This window comes from Lissotriton vulgaris, chromosome 8 (assembly GCF_964263255.1).
Source record: "Lissotriton vulgaris chromosome 8, aLisVul1.2, whole genome shotgun sequence".
NCBI classification, from domain to species: Eukaryota; Metazoa; Chordata; class Amphibia; order Caudata; family Salamandridae; genus Lissotriton; species Lissotriton vulgaris.
The window spans coordinates 263338719-263366293 of NC_141696.1; positions in this window are offsets into that span (position 1 = coordinate 263338719).

Below are 27575 nucleotides of genomic sequence, written 5' to 3' on the forward strand. Positions count from 1 at the left end.
GCAGGAGATAACTTACGTAATAATTACTATTGCATTGTTGTATTATCATTAGTACCTCTTAGGCACTCCATGGTGGGTGTGATAGTCAGCGCTCTACTAAAGAAGCCATCAGCTGACCCCACCGACCTCAAGAACTACCGCCCCATCTCACTGCTCCCGTTTCCTGCTAAAGTCATCGAGAAGACCGTCAAAAAGCAGCTGGCCGCCTTCCTTGAGATGAACGGATCCCTCGACCTCTCGCAGTCTGGCTTCCGGGCCAACCACAGCACAGAGACCGCCCTGATCGCAGCTACCAATGACATCCGAGCCCTGCTCGACAACGGAGAAACAGCGGCCCTCATCCGCCTAGACCTCTCCGCGGCCTTCGACACTGTCTGCCACCGTACCCTAGTACAGCGCCTCAGCAACGTCGGAATCCAGGAGAAGGTACTGGAATGGATCACCTCGTTCCTCACCGGAAGGACACAGAGAGTCCGCCTCCCCCCGTTCAGATCAGAAGCCACCGAAGTCATCTGCGGCATTCCTCAAGGCTCCTCGATCAGCCCAACCCTCTTCAACGTCTACATGAGCCCCCTCGGAGACATCGCACGCCAACACAACCTCAACATCATCTCCTACGCCGACGACACCCAGCTGATCCTCTCCTTCACCAACGACCCCGCCACCGCCAGAACCAACCTACACGAAGGGATGACAGACGTAGCCAAGTGGATGATGAGCAGCCGCCTGAAACTGAACTCAGACAAGACAGAAGTCCTCATACTTGGATCCTCCCCCCTCCGCCTGGGACGACTCCTGGTGGCCCCCCGTCCTGGGCAGCGCACTCAAACCAACAGACCACGCACCCAACCCAGGCTTCATCCTGGACTCCTCCCTCTCCATGACCAGACAAGTCAACGCCGTCTCCTCGTCCTGCTTCAACATCCTGCACATGCTACGTAAGATCTTCTGGTGGATTCCCACCGAGACCAGGAAGAAGGTCACCCAGGCCCTCGTCACCAGCCGTCAGGACTACGGCAACTCTACGCTGGAACCACCGCCAAACTCCAGAAGAGACTCCAGCTGATCCAGAACGCCTCAGCACGACTCATCCTGGACATCCTCCATCGCAGCCACATCTCTGGACACCTGAGAGACCTGCTCTGGCTCCCGGTCAACAAGAGAATCACCTTCCGTCTCCTGACCCACGCACACAAAGCCCTGCACAACCAAGGACCAGCATACCTCAACAGCCGCCTCAACTTCTACGCTCCCACACGCTACCTTCGATCGACCAGCCACGCCCTCGCCGCCGTCCCCCGGATCCGAAGAGCCACCACAGGAGGAAGGTCCTTCTCCTACCTGGCCGCCAAGACTTGGAACTCCCTCCCGACCCACCTCCGCCTGACCCAAGACCACCTCGCCTTCAGGAAGCAGCTCAAGACCTGGCTGTTCGAGCAGAAGCAGACCCCCCCTCCCCGAGCGCCTTGAGACCCTCTGGGTGAGTAGTGCGCTATATAAATGCTGTGATTGATTGATTGAGTGTACAGCTATTTGTGGTAGTTTGCATTGACAAATAGTACACATGGGATAGGTCTGATAATAACAAAACCAAGATATTTATCAGCTACCTGTGGTTTGTGTACTCAGCGAAATAATATTTATTTCCAAGCACCAGGGAATCTGGCATGCATAGTTGGTCACTAATTGCTGGTTTATATTTAAACCCAAGCGGGACTTCTACTAGTAACCCCTAATTTTCTGTAATACTCAGTTATTGCTGAAAATTCTTATTAGACAGATAATGGAACATTCATGTAGGTGTAGTTTCTTCACTGCTGTAGTTGGTAAAGGTGATGTTCCCAATTATTCTGTAAGTTATTATCTAACAGGCACTGTTGGAACAGGTGTGCACAATTACTAGATTACTTAATACATGCTCTTTTGTATTATATTTTGCTTTCAATTCAGCATAGTTTCCTTTATTCTCTGTCATAAAAAGGTCAAAGTCTCAATGACATACATTGAAGTTAAAGGTATTTGTGCTTAATCAACAGGCACTATGAGCGGTACAGTAGCACAAATACCTGTTGACACCCACAGCCATGTCTCGGCAGGCCTTGAAGAAAGCTTGATTTGCTCCCTCCGCATGCCAAATCCTCTCATTGGCATTTTAACAATTCTCTCTTCTTGGACCCTCTCTTCTGTTCCTCTTTTCGCTCCTTTGCAAATGACTCCTTTGATCTTAAGTGTGCCCCCAATTCCTCCGCTCATATCATATGGGACTCTGTTAAAGCTACTGCATGGGGCTTTATCATTGACGGGGCGTGGCTAGGCACGCAATGGCGACAGTCGCTCTAGGGTAGAGCTCCGTGCCGAGCTCCCATTCCCTGTGCTGATTCTCCGTCATTTCTTAAGACAGCCGCCCGAAATTGCAGGCGGAATGAGGAAATAGAAATTTTTAGGTAGTCAGTGTGACCCCCACTCGCACCCCAACCATGCACCCGTGCTCCATGTATGTTGTGTAATTCCCTTCCCGTGCCTGCCATGAAGACGCATATGCATTTGCGTCCTACGTTAACATGTCAGTTATTCAGTTCTCCAATAAAACCACGTTAATTTGGCTTTTAGGCCTATGGTGCCAACGTCTTTACATGGTGCACTTTTAAATATCGTAAAGCACAAGTTCTTCACGTTTTTCTGGCTCAGCCGAGCCAGGCCCTTAATTGAGGCTCCGAGTCTCTTTTGCCTCTGAAAGCTACAGTTTAGGTATGCATCCCCGACCTCTACCTTACTTCCTGCTCAGGCGAGCGGTGCCCGGCTCGGCCTGGCCTGCCTGCCAAGACGGTATTTTGCCTACAAGTTATCTGCTCAGCCTCCGCAAAAACACATTCCAGTTCAGTGAAATAGGTAAACATATTCCAGCCTGCAGAGCAAAGGGCCTAGTTTTCCTGTCTCCTTGCACATAATTTACTGCACCCGTTACCATGGTAGACCCATGGCCCCCGCGCATTGCATGAAGAACCATATGCACGCACTAGCATTCAGTATTGAACGGCCTCTGCCCGAGAGACCTTTTACTTCAGACAACACATCCTCCAAACATAAGATATCAGATATGTTATAGGTGCAGGTCGTTCTGACACCCCAGACACCAGACTCCTCTACTAGTGCTAAAGTCAAGCCCCCAGCTCTCCCCAGTTATACGTCATGCTCAGTTGCGCACGCATCCAGGACAAAGGTTTCTGCTGACCCTGCAGAATCTCTCTATGCATCCACCCACCTATGACACTTCTGTGACGTTTCCAGTACACACCTCCGTGTACGCCCCTGTACACGCCTTCTTTTACGCACATGTGTTCTTATCTTCTCTCTTTTTCACTTGTTACGCCTACTGTATTCATTTCCATTATACAGTTTTACTATATATATATTGTGTGATGTTAATAAAATGTTGAATATCCCTTCCTGAACCTTAGTGGTGATGGAACCCGATGTCCAGTATCTCGAGATGCTTAATTAAAGCCCGTATGACTCAGATACCACGGACTCTGCCTCTCATTTTATTGAGCTATTCTTGTTGTCACTTAATGTATAGAAAAATAGTCCGGTAAATTTATTTACCACATAATCTGGCGCCCGAACAGGGACCCCTCCCCTTCCCCACTCACCGGCAATGTAACGCAGGCCCCTGACCCCTTCTACAGCCGTGACGGACTTCTGTGCACACCTGCGGGTTTTCCTGCTATCTCCCTCAGGCCCACGGAGGAGACGGAGACTGCGGTCCGGCATCCAGACCAGGCGGTGAGGAATGCGGAGAGTCCCGACCAGAGCCCAAGCCGAGAGAGCAAGGTCCGAGGTGTCTGGAAGCCCACCTGTTCCGAAGCGCATGCGTAGTAGCAGCCAGACGCCGTAGGAGTCCAGTCCAGTCCAGTGTCGAGTTTCCGAGGCCTTCAGTTCTGCTTTCCCGGTGAGTACCATTGCTGGGGAGCATCTAGACGGGTCCATTAATTTGTGCCCGGTCAAGACGGGTCTGGGTACACAGATCCGGTCAGGACGTGTTCACTTAGGTGAATACGGTATGACGTGTCTCTTTATGGGACCGGTATGTCTGTACTGTTTTAGCAGTGCATCTAGTAATCCAGCATTCTAGTAATCCAGTATTCTAGTATTGTTTCTCGAGATTTTCAGAATTTATGTTTTTCAATGGTAGTATTCAGTCTGAAAATGTTTTAATGTGTTTAATGTCGTGGTATGAGTGATTGTTTGCTCTTCATTACTGTGTTTATTGTGTTCACGTTCAAGTAAGGTTCAATTATGCCGCTGTTTTCAAAATTACGTCAGATAGGAACCAGGAAAGGGATACTCGAAGAAGCAGTTCCCGTCCCGCCTAGGGACACTCCCGAACATTTTATGTACCATAAACATGGCTTAGATGCCATACTGTATTTAGACTTATGGGTTGATTACACCAAGGATCTGGAAGAGAAGAATAGATGGCCTGTCTCAGGGACATGGGATGCTGAATGCATCATGAGAGTAGAAGAAGCACTATGGAAAAAGAAAGCCAGACAATCCCAGAAAGATGCCATAGAATTATGGCGTAAAGAATCGCATAGAAGAACAGAGAAAGAACTTAGAAAAGCAGAGAAAAGTAGAGAGGAATCTGAAAAAGCCCAAGAAAAAGAATTACTAGAAGAAGGTGAACGAGTTAGAGTCGAACAATTAGACAGACAAAGAAATGCCCTTATTACAGGTCTGTATCCTGTTCTCGCCGAGGGCCTACCCAAGGCGACCCCGGAAGTACCCCGTAATTTGCCGCCACCATTGGTCCCGACTAAACTCCGTCATAGACAGACCGCAGCGGACATTTTCCTTTCTTCCTATTTAGATGACGTTGCTCCAGAATATGCTAATGCACGTGTACCACCTACTATTAATAATCCTCCCAACCCCGTTCATGACACGACTCCCCCTACTGTTCCTGCTGCCACTGGTCCTGGCAATCCCTTTACGACAGCAACCCAGGGCCAACCTACATTGCCTACACCTACTACTACTACACCTACTTTACCAGCCTCATTACCACCACCGACAGCACAACCAGTATTAGTTGACGATCACACTCCAGGAGGAGCAGCAGGAGGTCTCCCTATCACCCCGCCTCAAGTAAAACGAACCACACTCAGAGAAGCAGCATTACAACGCAACCGCCACAGAATCCACAACAGACAGTAGCTGTACCCCAGCCTCAACCTATTGCTGCCACACAACATGTTACGCAACAAATGTACCAGTATGCACAGTCAGATTACCCAGATTACCAGCAGTACTCATGAAACAGCCTAGAGAGGGAGGTCGGCTTGCCCCTTATCGAAGTTCCTGTAGATCAAGAGGGTCCCTATGTGCATAGTCAGGTATTAGGATGTGACAGAAACTTTTTGATTGACACGGGGGCGAGCAGAACTACCATCAGTCATGACGAGGTTCCAGGGGCAACCCTCTCAGGCTCACAGAATGTTTCCCTGGGATTTTCAGGAAAGCCTATTGTTAATGAAGTGTCAAAGCCAGTTTCCCTAGAAGTTGGTCCATTGTCCCGTACCACAGACTTGTTACTTACGAAAGCATGTCCTGAAAACTTGCTTGGTATAAAAACATTGAAAGCACTAGGTGCAGTGATTTGTTGTTCTCCGGAAGGAGTGAGATTGTTCTTACGTGATTTTAAAGGTCATTATGTGTTGAGAGATTTTGATCCAAGACTTCGGAATGTTCCACAGCACTTATGGGCGCAAGGCCCGACTGACGTAGGTTGTATGCACATTACACCATACCGTGTTACTCTCAAACAAGGAGTTGTACTACCCCGAATTCGACAATATAAGTTACCACCTGATGCTGTAGTGGCTTTACTGAAAATTGTTGACGAGCTCATTGCACAAGGAGTGGTTATAGAGACCGACTCCAATGTATGTAATTCCCCTATCATCCCGATTCTTAAACGAACTGACCCAAATGCACCACCGGTCTACAGATTGGTGATTGATCTTCGAGAATTAAATAAATGCATAATACCACAGTACCCTGTGGTCCCTGACATTTCGTCACTATTGACTGCTATTGACTCAGAAGCGGTGTTCTTTACTGTAATCAATCTCAAGAGCGCCTTCTTTAGTGTCCCCATTCACCCGGAAAGCCAATATCTTTTCGGATTCTGTTTAAATGGCCGAAGCTTCAAATTTGCACGTGCTCCTCAAGGATTCACAGAAAGCCCTAGTATCTACAGCCAAGCTTTGAAACGACAACTAGACAGTATTCACATGCCTACTGACACTGCCCTACTCCAATATGTTGATGATCTGTTAATTACAGCACGGACCGAACGTGACTGCGAATGCGCATCACTGACTGTCTTGTATTTCCTGGCAGAAAAGGGGCACAAGGTGTCCCCTTCCAAGTTACAATTCTGTGCCCAGCAAGTGGTTTACCTTGGACACTTGCTGTCCAAGAGGGGTGGACAGTTAACACCTGACCGTATCCAGTTAATTGCACATCTTCCACAGCATAAGACACAAAAGGAAGTACGGGCCTTCATTGGCCTCACTTCTTACTGTAGACAATGGATTCCCCAGTACGCATATCTAGCAAAGCCACTCATACAGTTGACAACACAGGAGGCAGCAACTTCGACTGTCCTCCCTTGGACTCAGGAACATACACAAGCTTTTGACGAACTGAAGAAAGCTTTATGTCAAGCACCTGTTTTAGCGACACCATGTTACAGCAAACCTTTTACACTTTTTGTCACTGAACGCGATGGCACAGGATTATCTGTTCTGACACAAGATCAAGCAGGAAGACACAAGCCTTGTGCTTATTTTTCTAGTACATTGGATCCAGTAGCCCAGGCTCTGCCTGCGTGCTTAAAATCAGTTGCAGCAACAGCTCTAGCAATCAGACAAAGTGATTCCATAGTATTAGGGCATTGCCTAACAGTACAGGTTCCACACTCCGTGGAAGTTCTCCTAAACAGGACACAGACTCAGCACTTGACCATAGCACGACTGACAGGTTATGAATTGACACTGTTTCAGCCACACATAGAGATCAGACGTTGCAACACATTAAACCCTGCTACGTTGTTACCCTCGAGCACAACAGACCCTACACCACATGACTGTGTGGAAGTCATTAACACAATTACGAAACCAAGACAAGACTTGACAGACATTGCATTACCCGACCCGGACCTGACACTTTATGTGGATGGTTCATGTATGAGAACAAGCACAGGAGAGTTAGTGGCCGCATATGCAGTGACCACTGAAACTGAAGTCATAGAAACACATCGTATTGACACACTGTCTGCTCAAGCAGCAGAGCTCATTGCTCTGACCCAAGCCTGTATACGATCCAAGAACCTGAAAGTAAACATATACACAGATTCACAGTATGCATTCAGAGTCGTACACGACTTCGGCGTTCTCTGGCGAGAGAGAGGTTTTTTGACCTCCCACGGAGCCAAGATCCAGCATGGTCCCCTCATTCAAACTCTGTTGGAAGCAATACATTTGCCTACAGCCATAGCCATCATGAAGTGCAAAGGGCATACTAAGGTTACAGACACTATTTCCCAGGGTAACGACCTGGCAGATCGAACAGCCAAACTTACAGCTCAGACTCAAACAGACACATCGACTGACATGACAAAGACTGAAGTAACTCCACTGACACATTGCATGACAGTCAGGGATCCCACACAAGATGTACTCGACATACAGACACATGCCACTCCTGACGAAATCAAGAAATGGACTGAACAAGGAGGGGTCCAGACAGATCAGGGATGGTTGACGAAGGGAAAAGCCACATGGTTTCTCCCCGACTCTATGGTTCAAGTTATCATTAATACAGCACATAGTCCAGCACATTTAGGAGAAAAAGCCATGTTGGACAGCATCCAGAATATTTGGTTCAACAAACATTTACGTGCAGCAGCAAAACAGAAAGTGCGTACCTGCATGATCTGTTGTCAGTTCAATCCAGGCAAAGGCATTCCCGTGGAACAAGGTGGATTTCATCCTCCTGACCATCCTTTTGAAGTCCTCCAGATGGATTATATCCAGAAGGACCGATGCCGAGGATTCAAGTATGTCCTCGTAGTTGTATGTGCCCTTTCCCGATGGACAGAAGCCTACCCAGTCCCAGATTACACTGCTGTAACCACTGCCAAGCAGCTGGTTCGTGAATTCTTCCCGCGATACGGATTGCCCCGTGTCGTGTACTCAGATAATGGACAGCCATTCTCGTCCGAGCTCATGAAACAGGTATCACTCCTGTTAGGTTACCAGTGGAAATTTCACTGTGTACGACACCCCGAAGCAGCAGGTCTCGTTGAGAGACATAATCAGACCCTGAAAACACGGTTAGCGAAAGTCTGTGCAGAAAAAGGTGTAGATTGGATGGTAGCCTTGCCGGTTGCCCTCTTTTACATGCGAATGGTAGCTCATTCCAGAACAGGGCTATCCCCGTACGAAGTGGTCTTTGGCAGACCACCGAATATGTGGGGGATGCCTATGCCGCGTAAGATTACAGATGTTGACAGTACTATGCTGACAGATTACCTGGCTTCCTTGATGTCTGCACTACTATCTTGTCGTTCACAGGTCGCGGCTGCCTTCCCGGACAACACCCAAGTGAAACCGCATGTAATCGTTCCTGGCGACCTGGTGCATATAAGAAATTTCGACCGATCAAGCCCTCTGGAGCCCAGGTGGAAGGAACCGAAACTGGTGTTGATGACCACGAGGACCGCAGTAAAGATCGAAGGACGGAAAGGCTGGATTCATTCCAGCCACATCAAACGTTTTCATGGACTGAAACCAGAGACTTTTCCCAAGGACTGCCCCGTTTCCGATACAGACTCTAAACTCCCCCTGTTAGAGAAAACTCTGCAACAGGAGTATAAATTAAAGTTGAGGTCTAGTAAGTCAGACAGTGTTTAATTGTTTAAGTCCCCCTCGGGTGAAGCGGTTAGACAGGTTTCTGACATGTATGAGATAGACCCCACATAGTCAGAGAGATAGACAGAAAGTCAAGAAAATGAAATACTGTAAAGATCTGCGTAGCAGATGCATCATGACATTACTTTTTATGTTTTTTCTGAGTATTACGATCATATGTATCAGCTGGACATCACATGTTTTCTTTCCTCCTTTTGGTTCACATGTACATTCTTCTTCCAATGACACCATAGAGCACACTTTCAGTGACCTGCCACCACACGAACTGTCCTATCGTTTAGCACTGCGCAACAACACTTTTATCCGTATGTTACACCATTCTCATCAAACCAGCAATGCCACGAATTGCTGGGTATGTGGCCGACTCCCTCCCTATCAGAAATACAAGGGAGCTCTGCCCCTCTTTCCTTATCCGTTTACACATAATGGTTCGTGCGGTGCATGGTTTACTTTAATGTCCTCCTTAGACAGTGAGTCCAAAGTTTCCCAAGGCAATTGGATATGGAGAAATCTGAATACAGTTATGAATCAAGCATGTTTCCCAGACAAGGACGGCCTTCCCCAAAGGACAGGGACCGATCTAGAAAATGAAGTATATGGATTAGGAAATTTTACCCTCAATCTCATGATTCTGAACGTTCAGTCCGAGACTAATTCGGACTTGCCGTTTATAACAGTTTTACCAGTAACAGGCGAATTATGCGTTAAAAAGAATGGTTCAGTACATCTAGGACACAGTGATTGTGGAGAAGTGTGGCTCAGGGGTTAGAGGTGGCAGACCCGGAAGCTGAGATCGGCCCTGGACCAGGGTTCAATTCCCCGCCTCAGTGGGTCTTGGGCTCAAAAATTCCACGGACTTGATAATTCTCGCTCTGGTGCCTTCTCGACTCACGGGTTCACACTCTGCGACTCTGGGCAATAGCTTGCTTAATCTCCACAACGGCCCCTCGCGGCGGGATGCCTGGCTTTCACCTTGTGGATACCCTGCTGGGGTTATCTCATAGGGGAATACCAGGACGGGTTCCCTAAGCAAGCGCCGGGAAACCCTTTGTGGGTAGCTGTGCGCTATATAAGCTCAAATACAAATACATACATTGTAATACTGTGGTTGAATTCAGTGATAAAGGAAAGTCTACTTTCAAAGCTTCCCGCCATTCTTATTTTATTTGTGGTCAGACAGCTTCTGTACGTCTGCCCCTAAATTGGGATGGAACATGTTATATTGCGTTCCTATTGCCACCTGCTTTTCTAGCCCCACCTGATTATCATCGGAATTCCCAACTCACTCATGTAAGACACCAGAGAGACCTTCCTCCGGTTATCGATTACTCCGAGTCAGCATGGGATCAATATAAGGATTACATTAAAGGATATTTCTGGTTCATAGGCCCGGTACAGAACAGTAAAATAATACATAGGCTAACCAGAACTCTTGAGGCAGTAGTGAACGAACTACCTTTGCCTTAGGTAACTTAACCGAGGAACAGTCTGCTATGAGACTTGTTGTTCTTCAAAATCGCCTTGTCCTTGACGTCATCCTGGCCGATAGGGGCGGGCATGTAGAGTGATCAGATCTAGTTGTTGTGTGTTTATTCCTAATAACGCACCATCAGTATATAAAGCAATAACAAGGCTTCATAAAATAGCTCATCAGATGCACCAGAATCCAGGCACCTGGACATGGTCCGGTTGGCTCTGGAGTGTGATATCAGCCTGGGGATGGACAGTACTGTCATTCCTAGGAATAATACTGCTCATAGTATTCAGTTGTTGTCTCTGTCTGCAATGTGGGCCAGCGATTTGCGGCTTGTGCGCCACGTCTTGTATTCCCCGTCCAAGTCCACGTTCCCGTTCCCGAATGAAGAAAGATGAGCAAATGATGTTATATGAACAGATAGATGGTCTCATGAAGATAGATATATCCTGAAGGGCGCAGTAGGGGCCAAGGAGGGAATGAGGAAATAGAAATTTTTAGGTAGTCAGTGTGACCCCCACTCGCACCCCAACCATGCACCCGTGCTCCATGTATGTTGTGTAATTCCCTTCCCGTGCCTACCATAAAGACGCATATGCATTTGCGTCCAACGTTAACATGTCAGTTATTCAGTTCTCCATGAAAACCACGTTAATTTGGCTTTTAGGCCTATGGTGCCAACGTCTTTACATGGTGCACTTTTAAATATCGTAAAGCACACGTTCTTCACGTTTTTCTGGCTCAGCCGAGCCAGGCCCTTAATTGAGGCTCCGAGTCTCTTTTGCCTCTGAAAGCTACAGTTTAGGTATGCATCCCTGACCTCTACCTTACTTCCTGCTCAGGCGAGCGGTGCCCGGCTCGGCCTGGCCTGCCTGCCAAGACGGTATTTTGCCTACAAGTTATCTGCTCAGCCTCCGCAGAAATACATTCCAGTTCAGTGAAATAGGTAAACATATTCCAGCCTGCAGAGCAAAGGGCCTAGTTTTCCTGTCTCCTTGCACGTAATTTACTGCACCCGTTACCATGGTAGACCCATGGCACCCGCGCATTGCATGAAGAACCATATGCACGCACTAGCATTCAGTATTGAACGGCCTCTGCCCGAGAGACCTTTTACTTCAGACAACACATCCTCCAAACATAAGATATCAGATATGTTATAGGTGCAGGTCGTTCTGACACCCCAGACACCAGACTCCTCTACTAGTGCTAAAGTCAAGCCCCTAGCTCTCCCCAGTTATACGTCATGCTCAGTTGCGCACGCATCCAGGACAAAGGTTTCTGCTGACCCTGCAGAATCTCTCTATGCATCCACCCACCTATGACACTTCTGTGACGTTTACAGTACACACCTCCGTGTACGCCCCTGTACACGCCTTCTTTTACGCACATGTGTTCTTATCTTCTCTCTTTTTCACTTGTTACGCCTACTGTATTCATTTCCATTATACAGTTTTACTATATATATTGTGTGATGTTAATAAAATGTTGAATATCCCTTCCTGAACCTTAGTGGTGATGGAACCCGATGTCCAGTATCTTGAGATGCTTAATTAAAGCCCGTATGACTCAGATACCACGGACTCTGCCGCTCATTTTATTGAGCTATTCTTGTTGTCACTTAATGTATAGAAAAATAGTCCGGTAAATTTATTTACCACAGGAACATTATCCAGCTGCCACCATCCCACTGGCCAACTTTTGATCGGAGGGTCCGAACCGATCAGCACCGACCTTTCCTGAAGGACTCCAGCGGGGCTCCCTGAAGATTGGCTGGCAGAGACACCAACGCGAGGCAGTGGTCTGAACTGCCGCACAGGCCCCCACACACAGCCTACTAACTGCTGGATCCGGCCTCTGCGCTTGCTGGAAACTGGGCCGGGAGGCCCACCAGCTGTCCTGAGATGGTGTCGGCAGTGTCACCGAGAAGTAGCAGAAGGACGAACACTGGCATCGATGACTGAGGACCGGACCGGCTATAGACACCCGGCGCGAAGGTAGGGGACCCGGCCAGGGGAGCTGCTGCTCTGCCACTACCTGCAGAGACCGGCGTTGGCGGGGCGCCCCCAGAACACGGCCCGGAGCGTGCAGATAAGACCGCAGCACCGGAGGAGAGGGGCACCCCACCAGGAATCGCCGAGCGGCCGCGAGCACGCAGAGAGAACCCACAGTGCCCGCAACAGGAACCGATACATCGGGGGCCCAGTGGAAAGCCTGGAATGGGCGCGAATGCCCGCATTGGGGAGGTGCCAGAGGCACACAAAAGTGCCATTACGGGACAGAGGAGCACAACTTGCTTACAGAGGCACCGCCTGGGACCGGTCTACGCGGGACCGTCCCTCCGGGGCCTTTTATGACCGACAACCGGAGGGAATCACTGATATGATCATCCACTGAGGGCCTGGGATTGCTGAGACCACACGGGGCGCTGAAAGGAGGCATCGGACCTAGTGGTGCATGAAACGCCAGGAGAAAAGCAACAACGCTGGGACGCCATTCCTGAAATGGATGGGAGCACGGCCCCCCCGAGGCATTTCGAGGAGAGGACACCGGGGGCCGGGCGAGGAACCCCGCTAACATTGGACAGACTACTGCCTTGAGACCTGCTGCCTGCCAGAAGCACATGCAGAATCAGAGCTGTTAATTGGCGCCTGCTGCTTAATGCTGATACACCTGCCTGCTTAGTGGAACGCCACTGTCAGCACGTGTGACACCGACCGGCCAACTGCGCTGGAGCCACCGCAAGCCACATCGTCCCGCCGAACTCGGACATCACCAAGATCACGAACCAAAAGCCACCTCATCCTCCTGTAAACCCGACGGGACTGATAGCCAGGTAGCCCTGCACATGTCCGGAGGGGTAAGGACACGCACTGGAACTGGAGGTGCCCCACCGAAAGGGAAGACTGATAAATCGCAAAAAAAGATGGCTGCCGATCAGGTGACCATGAGACTGGATAGCGTGCTCGCTGCCATGGAGCGCCTGGAACAGTCGCTCCAATCGACCAGAACCTCACTGGAATCCAAAATCAACAGCGTCGCCATAGATCTCACCCACCTGAGGGACGACCACAAGAAACTGGCTGATCGGACCAAGACTCTAGAGGGAACTATGAAGGAACTCGAACCCAGAGTCACCCAAACGGATAAACAAGTACAGGACCTCCTGAACAGAGTAGAGTTCCTGGAAGACCGCGCCGAGGATGCGGAAGGGTGGGCACGACGCAATAACTTCAGACTCATGGGGATCCCGGAAAAATGGGAGGGCAACAACCCTGCCTAACGTGTAGAAGACTGACTAGGAGACATGCTACCAGAAGACACACTCTCACCCTACTTCGTGGTGGAACGGGCGCACCGAGTACCCACGAGACCACTTACCACGGACTCTAACCCAAGACCGCTACTCCTCAGGATACTGAACTACCGGGACAGAGACACAGTCCTGAGGAAAGCTAGAAGACTTGGGGAGATTCGTATAGATAATGCCACTGTGATGTTCTTCCCAGAATACACCATCCAAGTGCAACGTCAGCGCCACTCTTTCTTGGAGGTAATACGAAGGCTCCGCACAGCAGGCCTCAAATATTCCCTCCTCTTTCCTGTGAAGCTAAGAGTGGTGGCACAGGAAAATACCTACTTCTTTAATAATCCTGAAGAAGTAAGCGTTTGGCTCGACAGCGGTATGGACACGGCACCGAGGCAGGCACAGAGCTATGAGGCGAGACCACGTACACGCGGACTGAGACGTCGTCGCGGAACAGGGACCAGCAGGCCCGCCGCCTGGAAGAAATGGCATGCCGCTCCCCGCCAGCAGATCAAATTCTACAGGAGCAACAGGATGCATTCTGGAGGGTCTCACAGCTGAGCAGTTCACCAGCATCGGACGTCTTGCAGGACGCCAGCCCGTGGATAGTCCCAAGCAATGGTGAATGTATATACGGAATACCTGACTCTCAGCTATCCGTGGACCTGCCGGATATCACACCACAGACAGCTGACCTGCTTCACTGAAAATGCACAAGAAGTCCTAGCAAACCCTGATATAGCAGCGGGGACAGCGTTGGGGGCCGGATGGATGCTGAGGCATCACAGGAACTGGGCGACGCCCGGAGTGTCTCCCCTTGCCCCTAAGATAGACGGAGGAACATTGACGTAGTGAGCATTACCCCAGTCACATAGACGCTGAAAAGGTACTGTAATGGTGGGGCCACACTGCGGTCCTCCCCCCTTCCTCCCCTCTGCCCGCTGACCCTAACACACAGGGAACTAACTATGCTTGGGAGGTGCGATCTGCTTTACTTTCCCCCTACATAGCTGGCCGGACCGAGACCCCTAAACAGGAGGCAGCGCCATATCCCCGTGCAATGACTTTGGCTGCAAGTCGCATATATCATATGGCCCGGGGATGGCCAACGATTTCCTTCTTTGCTCAAATAAGTAGGCTGCAGAGACTGTGACTAGCACGCGATACCCCCTAGACTTGAACGGTTGTCCCTCTCAATAGAGAGTATGGATGGTGGCACGTTTCGCTACTGCCCTTTTGGCATTCAAATATGGTTCACCCACAGTTGGTTATTTTTGTTAACTGTTTCTCCCCCCTTTTATGTATTCCTGCGATGTGCTGAGTGTATTAATGGAAATGGTCGTGGAATTATTTGGTGGGGAGTTGCAATAGACCCGGGACCGACTAGTGCATGTGGACAGGGGGGGAGGCTGCCAGAATTGATAAGATGTCTGCGATAAAAATCTGCACCTGGAACATTAGGGGCATGCACACGCCAGCGCGCCGTTATCAAATATTCACATACTTGAAAAGACACCAAATTCAAATTGCACTCCTGCAGGAAACACACTTGAACAAGGCGGAAGTGGATGCGCTGCGCCGCAGATGGAGGGGGCAACTGTATGCCACTGAGTACTCCTTATATGCCCGCAGGGCGCTACTGTGGGTGAAACCGGGCACTCCCTTTACTATGACACACACACACTCTGACCCGGAGGGCAGGTATGTGCTAGTGAACGGCCGCATAGATGGGCAGCCCGTGGTTCTGGCATCCATCTATTCTCCCAACAGAGATCAGGGGGGCTTCCTAGCACACCTTTCAGAGAAATTGGTGCCTTGGCATGGAGCCCCCTGGATTCTAGGGGTTGACTATAATACCGTGCTGGATGTTACACTAGACCGCTGTGCCCCATCTAGGCCTGATGCATCATCCTTAGGAGCAGTTAGGGCACTCACCCAGTGGGCGGCACAGTGGGAATTACAAGATGCATGGCGCGCCCATAATCCCAACACCAGAATATACTCCTATTATTCAGGAGCACATGCATTATATATACGTTTAGACAGGTACATGGTGACATTGGAACTACTGCCACACGTCACGGACTCTCAATACCTTGGCCGAACGCACTCAGACCACAATCCGCACACACTGGATAAAACCTGGGACCGCCCACACCCGCCCATCCCCACATGGCGTTTACAACCTGCCCTGTTACTGGATGCCCCCTTTAGAGACTCCCTACAGGCCTGCATAGCACAATACTTCACTGACAACTCAGACACAGCGTCCTCCCCACAGATAGAATGGGACGCTTTCAAATTTGTAGTCAGGGGACACTGCCTGGGCACACAGGGGAACATGCAGAAAAAGCTGGAGGCTGACTTGCGCCGGGTAGAGACAGACTTGCTCCGACGAGAGCAGGAAGCAGAGACGGGAGCAGATGACCAGCTGTGTGAGGCCCGCGAAGAGCACGGAACACTACTGGCGCGATTACGCCACCTTAATTACGCAGCCCACTCGGCGCAAGTGCATCAATACAGTGACACACCCGGGAAATTATTGGCCTGGCTAGTCAAGCAGGAGAACCGTACAGCACCGGTGTCTGCCATCCGAACACCTGAGGGAGAGGTATTGTATACGCAGAGCAAAATACATCAAGCCTTTGTGCAACACTACCAAGTCTTGTATAGGTCGCAGCTGAGAGCCACGTCAGAAGCCATCGCAGATTATCTCACAAATATTCAGCTGCCATCCCTTGCGAGTGCACAACAAGGGGACCTAGAGGCGCCGCTCACGCCGGAAGAAATACACAAAGCTATTTTCGCTCTTTCTAACGGAAAATCTCCTGGCCCAGATGGCCTCCCCGCCGAATTTTTTAAAACATGTTTGGAAACCCTGGTCCCGGAATTGCTCAAAGTGTACAATGCCGCAATAGAACACTCGGCGCTCCCAGCCACACTCAATGAAGCCACCCTGGTCTCGCTCCTAAAGCCCGGTAGGGAAGAAACATGTATGGGCTCCTACAAGCCTTTAGCCATGTTAAACACCGATTATAAAATTTTCACCTCTCTATTAGCCCGACATTTAGCCGCAGTGGTCCCGACTCTGGTCCATAGTGACCAAAATGGCTTTGTAACTGCACGAAGCACCTCTCGCAACATCCACCGCCTCTTCCGAATACAGGAAGCCGCCACTTTGCACTGGCCGAGATCGGGATGCCTGGTTCTGGACCTCGAGAAAGCCTTTGACTCCGTGGAATGGCCCTACCTCAGAGCGGTACTAGAAAAATTCGACCTGGGTGATGCATATGTAGACATGGTTGGGTTACTCTATCAAAGACCCAATGTGAGAGTGCGAATTGCTCTCGAAGACAGTACAGGTGCGCAGAGGGACCCGGCAGGGCTGCCCCCTGTCGCCCCTTCTCTTCTCGCTGGCCATAGAGCCCCTAGTGGCGCTGTTGCGGGCGAGGGGAGGGGGATGGGGGATCCCGCTAGCCGACGGCATGCACGTGGTCTCGCTCTACGCGGACAACCTACTTCTGTATGTACGTGACCTCGCTGAAGTACCGGGCATATTGTCGGACATCTGCCAGACGTTCGAAGAGACATCGGGACTTAGGGTCAACTGGGCCAAGTCCGGAGTGTTCTCGTTCAGCTCGGACACACAGGAATGCGACGTACACCTCGGAGGTGTCAGACTTACTTGGTATCCCACCACGTTTAAATATCTTGGGATGCACATCTATAAGGATACACAGAGCATACTGGAGGGTAACCTGATGCGTGCTATTTCCTCGCTGCGTGCCCAGGTGACCTTCTGGAAGGCGCTGCCCCTGAACATGCCCAGTAGGATAGCGCTCTCCAAAATGAGAGTGTTACCAAAATTGCTCTATCACTTCGCCAACATCCCGCTGTATGTCCCTACCAGGGTATTCCGAGACCTAGAATCACTGATACGGAACCTGATTTGGAACACTGGATGCCCACGAGTAGCACTGGCGAAACTCTATTCCCCAACTGCAGAAGGGGGGTTAGCATCCCCAACCTAGAGCTATATTATCTGGCGGCACAGCTGCAATGGGTGTCGCACTGGCTGAGCGGCACGCACTTGGACGACACAGCTACTGCCGACTCCATAAGGACCCACATGCAAATATGTGCACTGTTTCACCCCTTGACCAAGGGACCTCGCCCGTTACCAATGCATGTGACAGTGGCCCTCAAATGCTTCCTCCGTAGCCTAAAACTGACCCGAGACACAAAACCGTATGCCCCTGTGCTTCCCCTGTTGGGCACCCCCAGGAGGAGCGGAACGGTGACATTGCGCATCCTGGAGAGCTGAACCGCGGCTGGGGTGAACACCATGGGCGACCTTTATGCGGACGGAGCCATGCTCCCATTTGCAGAACTGGTGGAGGGTACCGGACTGCCAGCCGGACAGTTCCAATTCCATGTGTCCATTCTACGCGCGTACACAGAGGCTTGAGGCGACGTGCAGGAGGAACTGCCGACACACCACCTAGTGCAATACTGCATGTCATGGGCAACGGTTTCCTTATCATCCACTGGCTGGCGCAGGCCCTCCTCATGCACACACAGCGGTCCACGCAGCCGCTGCGAGACAAATGGGCGGCCCTCCGAGGGAGGGACTGGACGGACAAGGAGTGGACCATGATCCTGGCCAGCCCCGTGAATATCCCACGCAACTCCCGCTTCAAGACCATACAATTTTACATACTGCATCAAGCATATTTATCGCCAAACAAGATCAATAGGTATTTCAAGGTCAACACTTCTGCCTGTCCCTGTTGCGGCCTGCTGGGCGCAGACATTTTACACATGATATGGCACTGCCCCTCTCTTGCCATATATTGGAAAGAGGTGACAACTCTCTTGACGCACAGTGCTGGCTCAGGCCTCCCACACACATGGGAAGCTTGCATACAAGGGTTATACAAAAGAAACAAATTGAATAAAATACAAGCCAGGTTCTGAGACTTAGGCCTTATCACTGCGAAGCGATTGCTCACTAAACACTGGAAAAAGCAGGAACCATCGCAGTACTGGTATATTTCCTTTACCAACTGGGCTAGGGCGGAAAGCGTTGCACTACACCGAGAGGAAATAGCGGGCTTAAGAAAATTCCCCATTGCACAACTCTGGGATGACACATTGGGCTCCCTCCAACGGGAAGGCGCGACCAGAGGGTTCACTTAAAACACTACCACATACGGGGAGACACGTGTAGAGTAGGCCCGAGGCGCTACGGCCCCAGACAACAATGCCCCCCCACGACGCCCGCCAGACTGAGGCACTGGCGACACGGTGCCTACATGACGGTAGGAGCTTGGCCCCCCTGCCACATTGCATAAAGATTGTAACAAACCTCTCACACGCTAGCCACAGGTCCGGGCACCCTCCCACGCGACGACCCAACAGAGCATGACACGACACGACAATCTCCTAGTTCTTCTCACAACCACACTCCCCCAGATACACTCATCCCCCCCTTGTTCTTCCATATAATATCCCCTCATCTATTTCCAAGTTTCCTTTCTGGTATATAAAGCTATTGCCTTCATAATCCTTTCACTTGGGATGCACATGCAGGCGCCAGACATGTCCGTACTGTCACTTCATAGTTGATTACCCCTTGGGTACTTTGCTCCCCGGTTGGATCTTGTTTAAGACATGGCTATGACAGGTTAAAACCGCTATACAAGATACGATGTAGAATGTAATAGTCTAGGGTCCTAGACACACACCCTGCTCGAAACCCCGGACTATGCGACATGCTGAATTGTACCACGATATGTCAGCTAGACATGAGGTTTACACACGTAAACGACAAACTTACATGCCACCTCCTATAGGACACCAATACACAATCTCCTGAGAACACATAAACCTACAAACGGGGGTACATAAGACATGCACAATACTGCATCTCCGCGGAGCACAACTGCACAAACCTCATTGCTACAAATCCTGAAGTATGTCAAATCTACTCAAAGGGCAATTAGGCTATACTATTTATTTATGTTACAATGTACCTAACTTGTTGATCATCGGCAGAAGCACACCGTTCTAGGTAGGTGATATGCATCACTGTACGGATAAAGAAAACTAATGTATCAACAAATTCTATCCACATGACACACTCACAGGGTCTGTCCACGACAACCTTGAATATCCGCACAGCAGATACCAGTGAGTTACCCTAACGATTTAGCGAACTTTCAGGAACAAACGGATAGGAACTGTTGAGTTTACTGAGTTAACTTCTTTAGTTATAAAAAGATAAAACGAGACGTCATTGGAGTGCAAAATTGAACTGTGAGCATTCAAGAAGCATACAACGTAATCAATGCCAATTAATCTGGTGTTATGGTCAGACGAGATATGTACAATCACTATTTTGTCCCTTTCCCCTTCTCTCAGTTCCTCATTTAATTTCTTTTATATGCATTGAAGTGTTGCAGCCGGCCCACAGGGTTGTAGGCTCCACATTGGGTACTGCTCTATGCTACTAATAAACGTCTTTACAAAAAAAAAAAATGGGGCTTTATCATTGACTTTGTCTTAAAAAAAAAGAAACGCTTCCTTCAGCAACAAAAAAACACTTTAGTGCATATTAGGCTTTTAGAACACAAATGTTATACTTCTTTGAAGGATTAATAAAACCACCACTGATAACGCGTCCCCCATGCTCCTACGTAGTAGTGCTTGTTACATGGAGGTCATACTAAGGCAGGAAAGCTCTTGGCAAATTATCTCAAAACACGCAAGGACCACACCCTCATAGACACTATTTATTCTTTCAATGGCTCCCTCTTACACAAATATCAAGAAATACTTAATGAATTCCAACTTTTCTAACAAAATCTTTATACTTCAGAATCTCCTCCTTCTTCTTCTAGCGTTCAGGAGTACCTCAAAAAAATTCCTCCAGCCTCTTCATCTCATCCTAATCTCCCCGATCTTGAACTAGATCTATTCCTCAATGAACTATCCACTGCCTTGAATTCTCTTACTAAAAAGAAGATACCTGGCCCAGACGGTTTCTCTGTTGAATTCTATTTGCATTTTTTAGATCTATTATTACTGAAACTATTAACACTTTTTCACTCATTTCTTTTAACTGGTGAGGCGAATGGTACTTTTCAGGAGGCAACATGTTGTGTTATACATAAAGAAGGTCGAGACCCTAAATATTGTAAGAATTATCATCCAATTTTGTTAGTTAATGTTGAATATAAATTGTTTGCGAAAACGCTCGCACTACGCCTAGATCCTCTCATGCCTCATCTTATTGGGAAAGAGCAATGTGGTTTTGCCAAAGGGAGACATACCTCCGATAACTCTTGGCTTTTCCTTTATGTTCTGAATACAATTCCATCCCTTTCCACTTCTCTTGCGGCCATCTCAGTAGAGGCAGAGAAGGCTTTCGATAGAGTATATTGGTCCTTCCTATTTGCCTTGTTACAATGGCATGGTTTTGGTCCCACATTTATTTCACTTATCTCGTTACTGCATTCTGGCCCCAGAGCTTCGGTATCAGTCAATGGTTGTATCTCATCTTATTTTCCTCTCCAATGAGGTATTCGTCAAGGATGCCCCTTAGCCCCTCTTGTCTTCCTTCTAGCTCTCAAACCCTTTCTTTCTTCCATATGCAACAATGACTCTATCTCTGGTTTTCCTTATGGTGATCAACAACTAAAACTTTCTGCTTATGCGAACAATATCCTTTTATTTATTTCTGTTCCTGAAACCTGTATTCACCCTTTATTGCATGAATTCGATTCTTTCTCACAGGTTTCTGGTTATAAAATCAATTCAAACAAAACAGTAATTCTTCCCCTCACAAAATGTTGTCTTTCCCTCTCATTTTCTTCCACCAGCTTTGCCTGGAATGATTCAAAAATTACATATTTAGGCATATGGCTTTCTAATTCAATTGCTTCTTCAATTAAATTAAACATGCTCCTATTGATAAATTACTTTCTTCTTGGAACCCCCTCTTTCTTTCTTTCTTGGTGGGGCGGTTAGATTTAATTAAAATTTTGATTGCCCCGTTTTAACTTACTATGCTTCCCATTCACATTCCTGCCCTGTACTTTAAGCGCATTGACTCCGGTCTCTCAAATTTCTTTGGAACAATAAGAAAGCTAGAATTGTCCTCTCTTATCTTCATAAATCTAATGGTGGTGTGAACTTCCCTGATTTTAGTCTTTATCCTAAATTCTGTTCTCATGTCAAGCCTCGAAATGGTTTCTATTCGATCACTCTCCCTTTACTCGCCTTTGGCTCTCCATTGAGCAAACTCTATTATTACCCTTTCCTCTCAAGGAAGTTATGTCTTTCTCTGTCAATACTCCTCTTATATTTCTTCCCCGGTTTAGACATACTTGCTCCCTTCTGAAGCCTCTAGTTTCTCCCAATCCCCCCTTTTTCGAGTCTTTCTTGGAGTTCCCATTTTGGCATAATTCTCTTATCCTCCTCAATAACAGACCCATTTTTTGGAAAACATGGAAATCAAAGGGCATCACTTGGGTTAAACACCTTTTTTAATGGACTGTCACTATGTTCTTTTTCCCAATTTCAAGCCTTATTCCATTGTCCCCGTTCCTTTATACAGAAGTTTACCACTCTCATGGCAATTATACTTGATGTATACTATTCTCTTCCCTCCTCTTCGCTCGCTGAATCCCAAAACTCTCTTCTTAAATTACTCCTTTCTCTTCCCAAAGCATCTCTCATATAAAAATATTTCCTAGCCTCCAACATAGACCAAGATAAATCCAAATTGGAACTTTCCTGGGAGTCTGATTTGGGATGCGTATGGACTATCATCTTCTGGGATAAACTTTGGTCCAGATCTTTAAAAATCTCTTGCTTTGCTTCTCTCACTCAATCTATGTTTTTTCTTTACCATAGACTTTACCTCAACCCTGTTTCCATAGCTTGTTTTCTCCTAATTCTGTTTCTAACTGTTGGTTCCTCTGATGCCAATCTTATGCATCTTCTTTTCCTCTGTCCTTCGATTTCCAATTTCTGGGAGACCGTTTGGTCTTATATCTCTCGTATCTTTAAAATGTCTATGTCTTACTCTATACCCCTCCTGTTTTCTGACAGTCTCTCTGATTTTCTTATCTTTACCCTCACATATTCATGGCCTGTTTGATCTCATGCTTGCTTTAGTCTTTCAACACATTACCCTCAATTTGAAAACTCTTACTAATCTTTCTTCACAGCACTGGTGGAATAGCCTTTGCCACTTTCATAGACTTGATGCTCCCTTTGCCTCCTCCTGTAAACCAACACTTAATAGAGATCTTTTTTGGTTACCCCTCACTACTTATTTAGATCAGAGGGTTTTAAAACGTAGTTCCTCTCTAAATTCTGAAAATGTTAATCCCCCTTGAATGCTCTTCTCTCTGTTCTCTTTCTTTATTTCCCAAGTTGACATAATTTATGGAATTAGTTGACCAAGCTTTCATTCACATTCCATTGTGATGTGAAATGCAATGTAATATGCAATTTTCTTTTTATGATTAAAATGTTAGAATGTTTCCATTTCCCGTCCCCTTCTTTCCTTCTCCCCTTCCGCCTTTCAATATAAAAATTTAAAAATGGCTTTTATTCCTTTCTCAATGTACTAACCAATAATTATGTTATCATTTTGCCAAAACATTTGATTTTGTTCTGCTGGTATTGATGTCTTTATCTTTTAATGGTTCAATAAAGCTTTTGAAACATAAAAAAAAGAAATAAAAATTCAAAATATATGTATATATTTCAGGCTGATGAGGAGCCGCGGAACAGACAGATCAAAAGATTAGAAGCTGACTGGCTGCAGTCAACATAAATAAGGAAGTTCTGGCAGCCATTTTAGGAATCAGTGATTCAGTCATATAAGGGACAGGAGGGGGAGGAGCAATTTAGGACAACCCTTTCACACTGGATTGACTCCCAAAAGACCCTGTGTGATGATTTAGCTTAATGGTGGCGTGGGTAAGGCTATTAGAGGAGCCTTCAAAAATATGGCAGCCTTCACAATATATTCAACTCTACTCCTTGCAGACATCTATTTCTGATGATGGTATAAAACAGTATTTGAAAATATTTTCAGTGGCCTGGCTGGAAGAACCAAAAAAATGAGGCCCTGAAGTAGCCAATCTTAAGTTTGATATGAGATAAGCCATTAAATCCATGCTAGATGATGGGTCCCCAGATGAAGATGTGACTACAATTGAGTTTTATAAAATATATGTAGAGAGTTTACTCCATAGAGGAAAAAAGAGACAGAGGATGAACAGCCGGCTATTACTTCCTCCCAAATTATAAACTAACACTGTCGTATAGGTATAGATAGGGTTGAAAAAGTAATGTTGTGGTTACAACTAGTGTATTATGTAGTCATCTATGACAGTCATTAAAACAGGACCCTACCAACACTCTGTGGCATGCTTCATCATCGGGTCTTTCTAAGTCTCTATATATGTCATTATGGAATGGGCTCACATACCTAATATGTTCCTAACATTCGGTAAGGGGAATCAAATATTGGGTTACTATGAAGATCTAAAATTATCTTTAAGTAACCATCAATAATATATTCGCTACATGCTACTCAGACACAGTTAAAACATTTTATGTGGTGGATAAGAAAATGTATCTATCCATATTGTCTTATTGGGTTAACTTGTTTTAGCCTTCCATCTTGCAGCAAAGATCGATGAGGGTTTTCTTCAGAACTATTAACTCTACATGTCCCTCAAGTCAATTAAACTAAGATTGGTAGTAGATGTGAGAAGTTGGCCTGATATGCGATGTCCACCATTCTAGTGGGCACCCTGTATCAGTCCAAACAACCCTTATGGTGATGGTTGTAAAGTCAACCTTATAGACCAGCTATTCTAGTGGTAGCCTGGACAAGGCAGCGTTAGGCTAATACTTCAGAGAGCATGTGAAGCCAATTGTTTTAACAATAATAACCCCTTGAATACCAAATGAAAGGCCACCACACAAGGTATATATCAAATATATATGTATTTATTACTAACACAACCCCTCTGCACTCTTTATGAGGTCAGAGTTCGAGATACAGCACAAGTGACTCAATAAGCATACTATAAGTGGCACAAAAACAATTCTGCCCTAGGGGCCTCACGAACCATATACTAAGTAAGAGGTATAAGAACCACTTCAGGAAAGGTATATAGGCCTAGGTTGTAGGAAATCGCTGGGGCTACACTGCACAACCAAATGTTAGGAAGTAGGAGTCCCACAGGATGCGTGTGCAGTAATTAAACACACACACGGGTTCTCATAAACTTTCAATGGGAACGTAAAGTTTACAAAGCAGTTGATTTTGGGCATTTCCGGATGGACTACGGGAAAACCCAGTTAAACTAGGACACTTAGATACTTATTACCCATGGGAGCACCAGAGTACCCAAGTTACCTCACCCAGGGAAGCCGGGTGCATAGGTGTTCTTTCGTGCCGGGTTTCGTCGTCGAATCCCATGGAGAGCTGCACAAAGATGCTGCAGGCAACCAGGAGGAAGATGTCCCGATGGATTCAAGAGTGTATCAGAGCAGTGAAGAACCTGAAAGCAGAGGGTATAGAGTCTGGGTCACTAGCCAGTGACCAGCAAGGATCCAGGAAGGAACCAGGCGATGTCGAGCTGCAAACAGGTGAAGAAGTGAAGCTTGTCTCTGCAGCCACGTGAACCAGGAGGTGTCGATGACATCCAGGAGCTGGATTCTGACTGTCCCACAAAGGATGCCGCTGTTGGCGGTGTCGTCTTCCAAATTCTAGTCAAGAAGCCTTGGCAAAGGCAACCCATGCAGGAAGGGAAGATCGGCTTCTGTTCAGACCAGCAAGGTCTGGGGAGCTTCCCCTTTACAGGAAAGCTGGAACAAGCCCAGAGCAACCAGGCAAGTGGTTTTGATTCAAAAGGATGTCTTCAGGAGGGCCACTAGCCAATGGGCTAGTAACCATGAAGACACATCATGGAGAAATGCAGGCACAGGACCCATGCGGAACTTGTGGAGTATGGAGGGCTGAGCTTCGGTGTCGGCTTTTGTGTCGGCTGATGGAAGTTCAGGTTGTGTTTAATATAGGCTGGTCCTTAGTCGTATAGAGCCTTGTGTGCATGGGTCAGCAGCTTGAATTGGCATCTCTTCTGTACAGGGAGCCAGTGGATTTGCATGAGGTGGGGTGTGATGTTGGTTGGTCGGGGAAGGCCGAGGAAGAGTCTGGCTGCGCTTTTATGTATGGTCTGAAGTCTCTGTAGGAAATGTGTGGTGATTCGTATGTATAGGGCATTGCTGTAGTTCAGTCGGCTGGTGATGAGGACATGTGTCATGGTGCATCTTGTATGTAGGGATATCCACTTGAAGAGCTTATGTAGCATGTGCAGAGGGAGGAATCAGGCGGAGGAGATGGCATTGATCTGTGATTCCATGGTGAGCTTGTTGTCAATGATGATTCTGAGGTTTCTGCTGTAGTTGTAGGGTGTGGGTGCGGTCCTAGATCTGATGGCTACCAGGAGCCGTTACATGTTTTACTGCTGTTACCAAAGACAGTATTTTATCTTGTCTGTGTTTACCTGCAGGCAGTTGTCCTTCATCCAGTCAGCGACGTTGGTCATGCATCTGTGGAAGTTGTTCTATATGTGGTTGGGTCGGTGGTGAGTGAGATGGTGAGTTGGGTGTCATCTCGAGAGCTGCTACCTTGTTTTTGTCATTTGCAGATACATTGTTTGAATAGATTCAGATTTATTGAACAAAAGGCAGGTATGCATTATGGGAGCATCATTTGAAGGTAGCATGTACCTTTGTTCGAATAAGCATTGTCCATGGTGCAAAAGATTTTTAAAGTTATCTTAAAATGCACGCAAAATCAGTAATGCTGTACGAAAGTCAATATTGCAGAATCCTATATCCAGAGGTTGAGACAGGATTTGCCTCCGCGATTTTGAATTCATTTTAGTCTGTCTGCAAGTTGTATGGATATCGTGTATAGACCAAATTGCAGTAGTTTAGGCATCCCATTACTGATGGCTCTCGTTAGCTCCATTTTTAAATTTGTTTTCATTAAAGGGAGGGTCATCCCAGTTATGGATATTTTGAATTTATATCCCTGACTAAAGAATTAATGTGGCCAGTGATTGAATGACCAGTATCATAGATACATTCCAAGGTCCTAGCTTTGTGACTTATGGATGAGAGGTGTACTCTTGGGCCCTTCAAAAGAAAATATGTCATGTACCTCAATTTGTGCTCTGTTAAAGGTAAGGGAATGGCATTTCTTCCACCGGATTGTGTGGTCTAGGTGTTGTGGGATGTTGGGCTGTGCAGTTCTTGTACAGTTGAATAAAGATTTTAATTTTATCAATCTCCATCTGGAAATGTACCTGATGGTCTAGGATGTTCCCAGTGAGAGCATGTAAATGATGTACAATAATTGTGAGATACAGGGCCACTGTGGAAACCCAACTGTCACCCGTCATATTGACTAGACCTCTAATTCAATGTACATTCATTGGAAACGCCATGAAGAAAGAAGTAGATCAACTATACTGCTGTTAAAAATACAATGGCCAAATCTTGAAGACTTTTCAGATGGGTTTTGCGATCCAGCGTGCCATAAATTGTTGAGGCATATTACGGCCATCTGCTTCTTTATCCAGGGCGGAGAAGAGATCTTCCCTTCGGTAAATATGTGTAGTTACTGACCCAGCAAAATCATAAAAAACTGATTGAAATTCATTAAAAAATGGTTAGACTGCACACATTCTCTTGT